The following is a 7,546-nucleotide window of genomic DNA, read 5'->3' on the forward strand; positions in this document are numbered from 1 at the left end:
TGTGACTTGGGCAGTTGCCAGTTCCACATACATCTTAGAGAAGTTCTGCTCACCACAATCTTTCTCCCTCAGCAGCTTGGTCACTGACGAACCGCCTATGTAGGGCAACACAACACACCAACCTCTGGAGGTTTCCCTAGGTTACTAGTGTTGTTTTTACAAATCCACCATTTATTTTTAATTTTGTTCCAATGATTTTAGCTTTAACTACATAGTTAATAGTGTGAAGATCTATAAGTTGAAGGAGGTAGTACAATCATGTCACTTAGTATAAAAGTAATTAAATGTGTCATTTAACTTTTATTGCTAAAGATTATCTACTTTCTGATTCACATCCTGTATAAAGAAAGACATTACATAGCCCATGAATCAATTAAGTGATAATCTCCTACAGTTATGTGCTTTTGTCCTTTGTCTTGGATGAGGATACTTTGTTTATTCCCCATTTTAGATTTGAAGATTTGAACCATAATTTCACCAGCAGGGAAAAATAAATTTTCTTATATGCCTATGAAAAAGGAAGCATGCTCTCCTATAGAATTCTCAATTTGACCACATAAAAAATAAATCTCAAAAGCATTTAACCTTGAATGGGAAAAACTCCCTTACACTTTTTTGTAAAGTATTGCATGAATTCTTCAAAATATACACGTTCCAAGCTCCAGATAAGTGATAGTCACTATAATTGTGTTCTGAGTCTCTTTTACTCTTTTACTTTCTTAATTAATTGGGGGAATGATGAAAGCTGTACATCTGCAGCTGGCATGTGGCAAAGTTTCATAGCAGCTTGTGGATGGTCAACATTTTCTATAATTTCATTAAACAGTCATTCACACTCCCCAAAATAACTACCACTCCCCAGTGTGTGGAGGCTGCAGGGTTATGGGAAGAAAAATTCTTCCCCTCTGAGAAGATACACACAAATATCCCTGAACACAACACTAGGTTTTATAAAAGAAAATGCAGCAGGGATGTTGGGTAAAGGAAAGGGGAGCGACTCGGTGGAACAGCTGCTTCTTGAGCTGTGCTGGTAGAAACGAGCTCAGTGTCTGAGAGCAGCACCCAGAGACCAGGAGAGAGCAAGGTGCAGCTGAGGGGAGGAGCCATGGCCATGTTCATGGAGAACAGCCCAGAGTGGCTGGAGTAAGCTGCAGAAGCTCGGTCACCTTGGTCCCCCTGCACCTGCTCAGCCCCTCTCTCCAGCCCTACCAGGTTGTTCTTTCTTCTATACCTGTGCTCATGTCTGCCATCTTTGATTCTCCAATACACATCTCCAGAAAATGCATCCCTTCATCCATCTATGCAACTGCTTTTGGATCACATGCATTTAGATTAATACTAATATGTCTAAAATTAAGTTTATTATTTTCCTTCATAACCTCTACTTCTGTCTTCCCTACTCTGAGTTCCCTAACCAGAAACTTCAGAGTCCTTCCTAGTGCCTTTTTCTGCAGTTAGTCCCTTTTCCCAAAAGTAATAGCCAACTTCTAGTAATCCTAGCTGATAACCCTCTAGTTGACCTATTTTTCCACCTGAACAGCTACTGACCTAATTCACCCTCTCTCGCTGGCCTATTCCAGTGCCCAACTTACCAGCCTCCCTGGCTCTCAGCGAACTCTGCTCACAAATCATTCTGCACATTGCTGACTGAGGGATCTCTCTAATACAGAGATATATTATCAAAACCCTTTTTAGAGTTCTCTGATGCCCAGAGTTTAAACTCCTTATCATACAAATAAGATCTTGGCCCTTGCCTACATTTTCAGCTCATCTCTCATGGCTCTCTCAACTTACACGTCATGCTTCAGCAATATTGAATTACTTGTAGGTCTCTGAATATGTTATGTGCTCACAGCCGAAACATCCTTTTAGCAAAGTCTCAATTTTCTTTCAGGTTTCAAACCAAATAATACCCCATGCACCCCGTCAAACCTTCCCTGAACTTCTCAGGTAGGCTTATACAACTCACTCACTAATTAACCAGACAGATAGATAGACAGACAGACAGACAGACAGACAGACAGCATTTTCCCAAGCACTCACAGTACTTTGCATACATTTCTGGTTTAATAATTCTTACATGATGTAACTGCTTTCCTAGCCCACTGGCATTCTGTATGGTTAGACCTTGTATTCCCAGTGCCCTCAGCACTGAGCTTGGCTATCAGTGTATACGTACAGTGTTGGGTTGCAGTCCAAGAGCACAGACTCTGTGAGGGCAGCTTGGCAGCCCCTTTCTCAGTTTTGCATTCGGTGACATCACAATGGTGGCTTGAAACTGTCAATGGTTGAAATACTTACACCACAGAAATCAACAAATGTGATGTCCAGAGTAAGCCCTCCTTCTTTTTGTGGGGAAATGGTTGTTCAGTATTTGCCAGCGTGCTTCTGCCTGTGTGATTATGAGTCATATATATGCACACATATATGTGCACATAATAGTATAAAATAATAGTGTACAAGAGAAGATTTACACACACTTAGCGACTCACTCAACTCCAAGACTGAAAATATTTTGCCCCCTGAAAAATACTTTAGATTGTGACATATCCTTCTCAAACTTTAATTAAAATGTCTTTGTCTATTAACAAATGCTTTTTACATTCCAAAAAAAACCTCCTAGTAAAACTAATCAGTACAGTAATGCTTAAATTAACAGATGAAAACTTTTAGGAAGAATTCTCCTTCTGCACAGGACAGGCTGGTTTTGAAACACAGTAGGCTCAAATCGTAATTCATTTTGTTACATAAAATCCAGTTCGCTTTCCTGTGAGCATTCCGTATCCCCTTATCAAGGAAGAAGAGGAGGCTGATTTGGACATAAAGGGCAGAAAAGAAGAGTAATAGTAACCCAGGGAAAAACTGATCTGAACAGAGACAAGAAGATAAGTCCACCTGCGTGCCCCCGTGCAAAGAATTTTCGTAAAACAATTTGCATATGTCATGCTTCAAAATGACATCTCTCCAAGCTTCCTTGAGGGTTTTTTGGAAACATTGTCTTCTCTGACTTTGCTCATCCTCTGTCTTTTGCCCTTAATAAACATTTACTGAGCAGCAATTTCAGGCATTATCCTGAAGAGCCAATAATGGTCACTCTTATGAACTTACAGTAAAACACCGAAGATTGATATTTAAAACCAACTACGAAACATGAGGTTAGGCTCTATGGTATATGGAAAAAGTGACAAGAGACCGATTACTATGACAAATCTGGGGAGCAAGCCCCCAACAGGGAATACTGCTCTTAAAAAAATAAATAAATGCTCTCTAGTCTAACACAGGAAAACCTCAGGCCTTCAAGTCAGTGAAAGTAGTCATTTAAGACCATAGGAGGCACTGCATGCAGCTGAATGCTTCTTACTTGGCTTTGCAGCACTGGGAAACCATTGGAGGCCTCATGTAAGGACATCAGCAAATGGGACTTGATATTTGAGAGCTTTGCTCTTGAAGTTACATGATGGAGCCAACAGGAACCAGGGAAGCAGGAATGAGGATGCTACAGTTCAGGTGGAAAATGAAGGGAGGCCTGGGCTGAGGTTTGGTAGTAGGGGTGGCAGGAAAGCAAGTAGGTGCGACATGTTTTGAAGGTGAACTCAGTAGGATTTAATGACTGATCAGGCAGAGAAATAGAATCCCTAAAAGAAAAATCCCAGAATGGGATTTTTGGCTGAGGCAAGCGGTGGCATTATTGAGCATGGTACAGAGCAGAAGTCTACATTAGTGCTTCCCTGTAGACTCAAGCACATCCCCTGAGTGTGTACCAAACAGGCCAGGCTCTCGGGAGCCCACGACTCTGCTCTTGTGATTCCTCCTGGGGGTGAGGCCCTCCTCACCGCAGATGCCCACACTCACCCATAGAGTCAGCTCAGGCTGTACTGTGATCAAGAGATTCCACACATTGGACAGATACCAGAAGGCAAGTGAGCAGAACATGAATTCCAAAAGCACAGTCTCGGGTCCGAGCTGTTCTGCTCAATGCACACTCCTGAAGCTCTTACTGTGAGCTAACAGGAAAAATCAGTACGTACCATACCAAGCCACACACATAACAAATTCAAGACACTAATGATTTCTTAAAAATATGTACAGTGTATTTTTGTTATGTGCTTTGCACTATTTGGTGTTTTGCATGAACCACTCAGTAAATCCTGACGTTGACCCTAGGAGGTAGCAGCTCACACAGAAGAGGCCTGGGAAGGACAGGGGTACAGAATAATCCGCCTCACTTGGTAGTTGTGGTAAGTCAGGATCTGAACCCAGGGCTTCTGGTTCAGAGCTTGCATAGTGTCAACCAGAATGATAAGAAAAAGTAAAGATGAGATTACTAGAAGTTAAAGTAAACTTCTTGGAGCAGGAAGCATGAAAGAGATCTGGAAATTTGGAAAAGTTGGTTAAAGGGAATGAGCAGAGAGGACATTGCACGTTAAGTGGAGAAAGTGGAAGGAAGAAGCAGCATTATCAGTTAGAAAATGATAGACGTGTTCTGTCTGAGGAGTGGAGGCACATTTGCACCAAATGCTCATTCAAGCCCACATGGAAAGTGCACTTGGAGACCTATAGGCTGAGGTTGGATGAGGGCAGCCAACGGATGAGATAAGCTTCTCCCTAAGCCCTGTCCCTGTTCCTTCAGTTAGTGGACAGTGTCACCCAGAATCGTGTTCTCTGTACTGTGGAGACTTCCCCGTTGGAGTTGCCCTTCCAGATAATCCTTTAGTGGTGATTTGCCAAACCATGATCGGATCACCTTTTCATCTCTTAAACGTTACTTGCAAATCTCCCTGCTTTTCTCAAGTCATTATAGCTGTGAGTGTTTCTTTCCAGTCTCTCCCACAGCCAGCCTGACTAGTGTGCTGCTGCTGCCTCAGTTCTGCCTCATTTCCTCGTGTACCTTCTCTCTGTGCCTGACAAACTTGCAAGGACTTCCTAACCCAGTTATGATTCATCTCTTAATTCCCTCCTGTGACTCACCCCCAAGTGTGTTCATAGAATCGCATCCAGCATGAGCATGGTACTGTCACTCTGCTGCCTGAATATGTTCATTCCTTGCATGCTGAAATCCCAAGTCACCCCCGCGACCTACCGAGGATGTGTGATCTACTCCCTGACTGGGTCCCCTCTCCCTGCTGAGCCACATTTCCCGGCTGGGGTGTAAATCCCACTGCCCCACCGTCCTAAGCATTCTGTAGCCCCTCACTGCAACTTTGACTTCCAATCTCTCAGAACACGGCCCATGTAGGGTGCGGCCTTCCTCCCTCCCATCCATAGCACTCTGCTCATTCGTCTGCACAGCCCACCATGTTGTTATTAGTAACAAAATTGCATGCCTGCCTTTCTCACAGGACTGCCTTTCGCAGTGGCTGAATCATCCTCCCATTTATGTTTGTGTGTACAGTGACTTGCATGGTGCCTTCTATCACAGTGCTAAGTGCCTAAACTAGGAAGGCCTAGATGTAAAGGAAAGAGAAAAGAGAAGCACGTGCTATGACTCCAAGACCACTTGCAGGAGACTGAAAATGAAGGAATTATTAAAAGAAACGTTGAGAGGGGACATTAAAAATACTGTTAGAGGGGGCCGGGGAGATGGCTCAGTGGAATAAGCGCTTCCCTGGCAAGTGGAAGGGCCTGAGTTCAATCCCCGGTTCTGCCCAAATAAATAAATAAATAAAAAATAAAAGTACTGTCAGAAGTGTTCCACTTAAATGAGGAATTACCTATAGCAGCGGGAAATATCTGCTTATGAGTCAGTATTAGCATTAGGTATGTGGACCTGGAAATCATTAAAATAATGGAAAGAAGGCCTGAGTAGGACTGAACTGAAAAGGAGGAAAGATATGGACAGAAATAGAGGCCTAGAAGAATGTTAGATTTGGGAAACTAAAAGAGGACGAGAGGCTTTGCTAAGAACCAGAAGACTATTTCTCTGTCTCTCAGAGCATGACTAGGAGGCAAAGATAGTTTTAGTGGATGTTCCCAGTTCAGAGGGTGTCTCACTCTTCTCTCGTTGCTGAGACAAATACCCGACACTCAAAATGAAGGAACAAAAGGTTTAGTTAGCTCACAGTTACTAGAGGTTTCATAGTTTAAAACAGCCTGAATTCCATAGCAAGACCTCCAAGCCTTATTTGCTCAGAAGAGAGGGTCCGCGGCTCTGTCTTCTCCAAACATCTCCTCTCTTCCTGAGGCAGCCTAATCACAGACCCACTGCCCTAAGCTACAGGGTCTGGAGGAGAGACTGGGGTGCTTCGGTGTACAGGATGACCTCTGAGAGACCACAGGCTGGAGGGAAGTGCATTGTGGTCTGAGAGATGAACAGAGATGAACAGGTGAACAGGTTAATGGTTCGTGCTTCTCTGGCCCCGCCCCCCAAGCCCCACCCTGGTCATCTGGCCCCGCCCCTCAAGCCACTCCCTGCTCCTCCAGCCTGTCTTCTGTAATTTACTTTTTTTTTTTGCGGAGCACTTATTCTACTGGGCCATCTCCCAACCCTCTCGAGCCTGTCTGCCCCATGACTTAGGCTTTGAGGGGACAACTAGACACAAATCAGAATAGGAGAAAGGCAAAGAAAGAGAATTAGCCAGGAAACAAGTTAATAAATTAAATGAATTTACCTAAAACAGAAGTCATGACCTGGCCACTTGAGTCAAACATAATATTCCCGAGCTGTGGTACACAAGAAGAATTTGAATGAACTTACATTAGCTCTGCAAGTTAAACACAGACACAAGAAATAGAATCAATAATGCTAAACACTTGACAGTTATATTAAGTTGAAACAGAAATAGATGAAAAGGAAAATACTGCACCTTTCTTAAAGCCAGCACTGGTCGCTTCAGATATCCCTTTGGATGGATCTCATTGCCTTGAACACGGCAGTGCAGCAGGGGCACTAAGCAAAGCATCCTATTCCTCTCCATTCCAAGACACTGTTGCTTGAATTTTATGGGAATTTATGGTTATGGAAAAACTCGGCATACTTCTGCAAGTGACTCAGCAGAGGCAACAAGAGTGACAGAGGACAGAGACAAGGCAAATGCACAGCTCTCCAGGAATGCTGAAGGTCACTTGTGAAGTTAAGTGACTCAAACACCTGTCTGCGTGCAGGACTGTCCCCTTGCCACAAGCCCTCTAAGGGAAGTTCAACTGTGACACAGTCTGCTTGGCAAACACTTGGAAGATGATGCAGACGTAAAATCTATGTGACAGAGGGTGGGAGAAAGGAACACTGGCACACGTTTCTGGGTAGAAAGACAGAAACAGGCTCAGATTGAGGATAAAGTTACAAGAGAAGTATTTAACTAAAGATTATAACATGCTACGGTGGATTTCCCAGGATCTCTTTATGAATCAATTAGATAATTTCCTGAATAAATTAAGAATGATCAAGTAAAAGCTTTCCTATAAGCCAACTACAATGCACATGGAGTTCCTATTCTGAATTAAACATGGTCTATTTAAATGATTACAGTCCTCCAAATACAGTTTCTCTAACAGCAATGGAACACCCATCTCTGACAAAACAAAACTAAAAAGGGAATACAAATAAAGG

General features: G+C 43.1%; 1 protein-coding gene across 1 annotated transcript in view; it reads left to right on the plus strand.

Annotated features, from left to right (window-relative positions):
* Nucleotides 1-7,546, plus strand: part of Trhr (thyrotropin releasing hormone receptor) — a 43,819-nt gene that overhangs the window by 6,961 nt on the left and 29,312 nt on the right. The gene's annotated exons all lie outside the window — the stretch shown is intronic.

This window comes from Octodon degus, unplaced genomic scaffold, assembly GCF_000260255.1.
Source record: "Octodon degus isolate 3935 unplaced genomic scaffold, OctDeg1.0 scaffold00118, whole genome shotgun sequence".
Classification (NCBI taxonomy): domain Eukaryota; kingdom Metazoa; phylum Chordata; class Mammalia; order Rodentia; family Octodontidae; genus Octodon; species Octodon degus.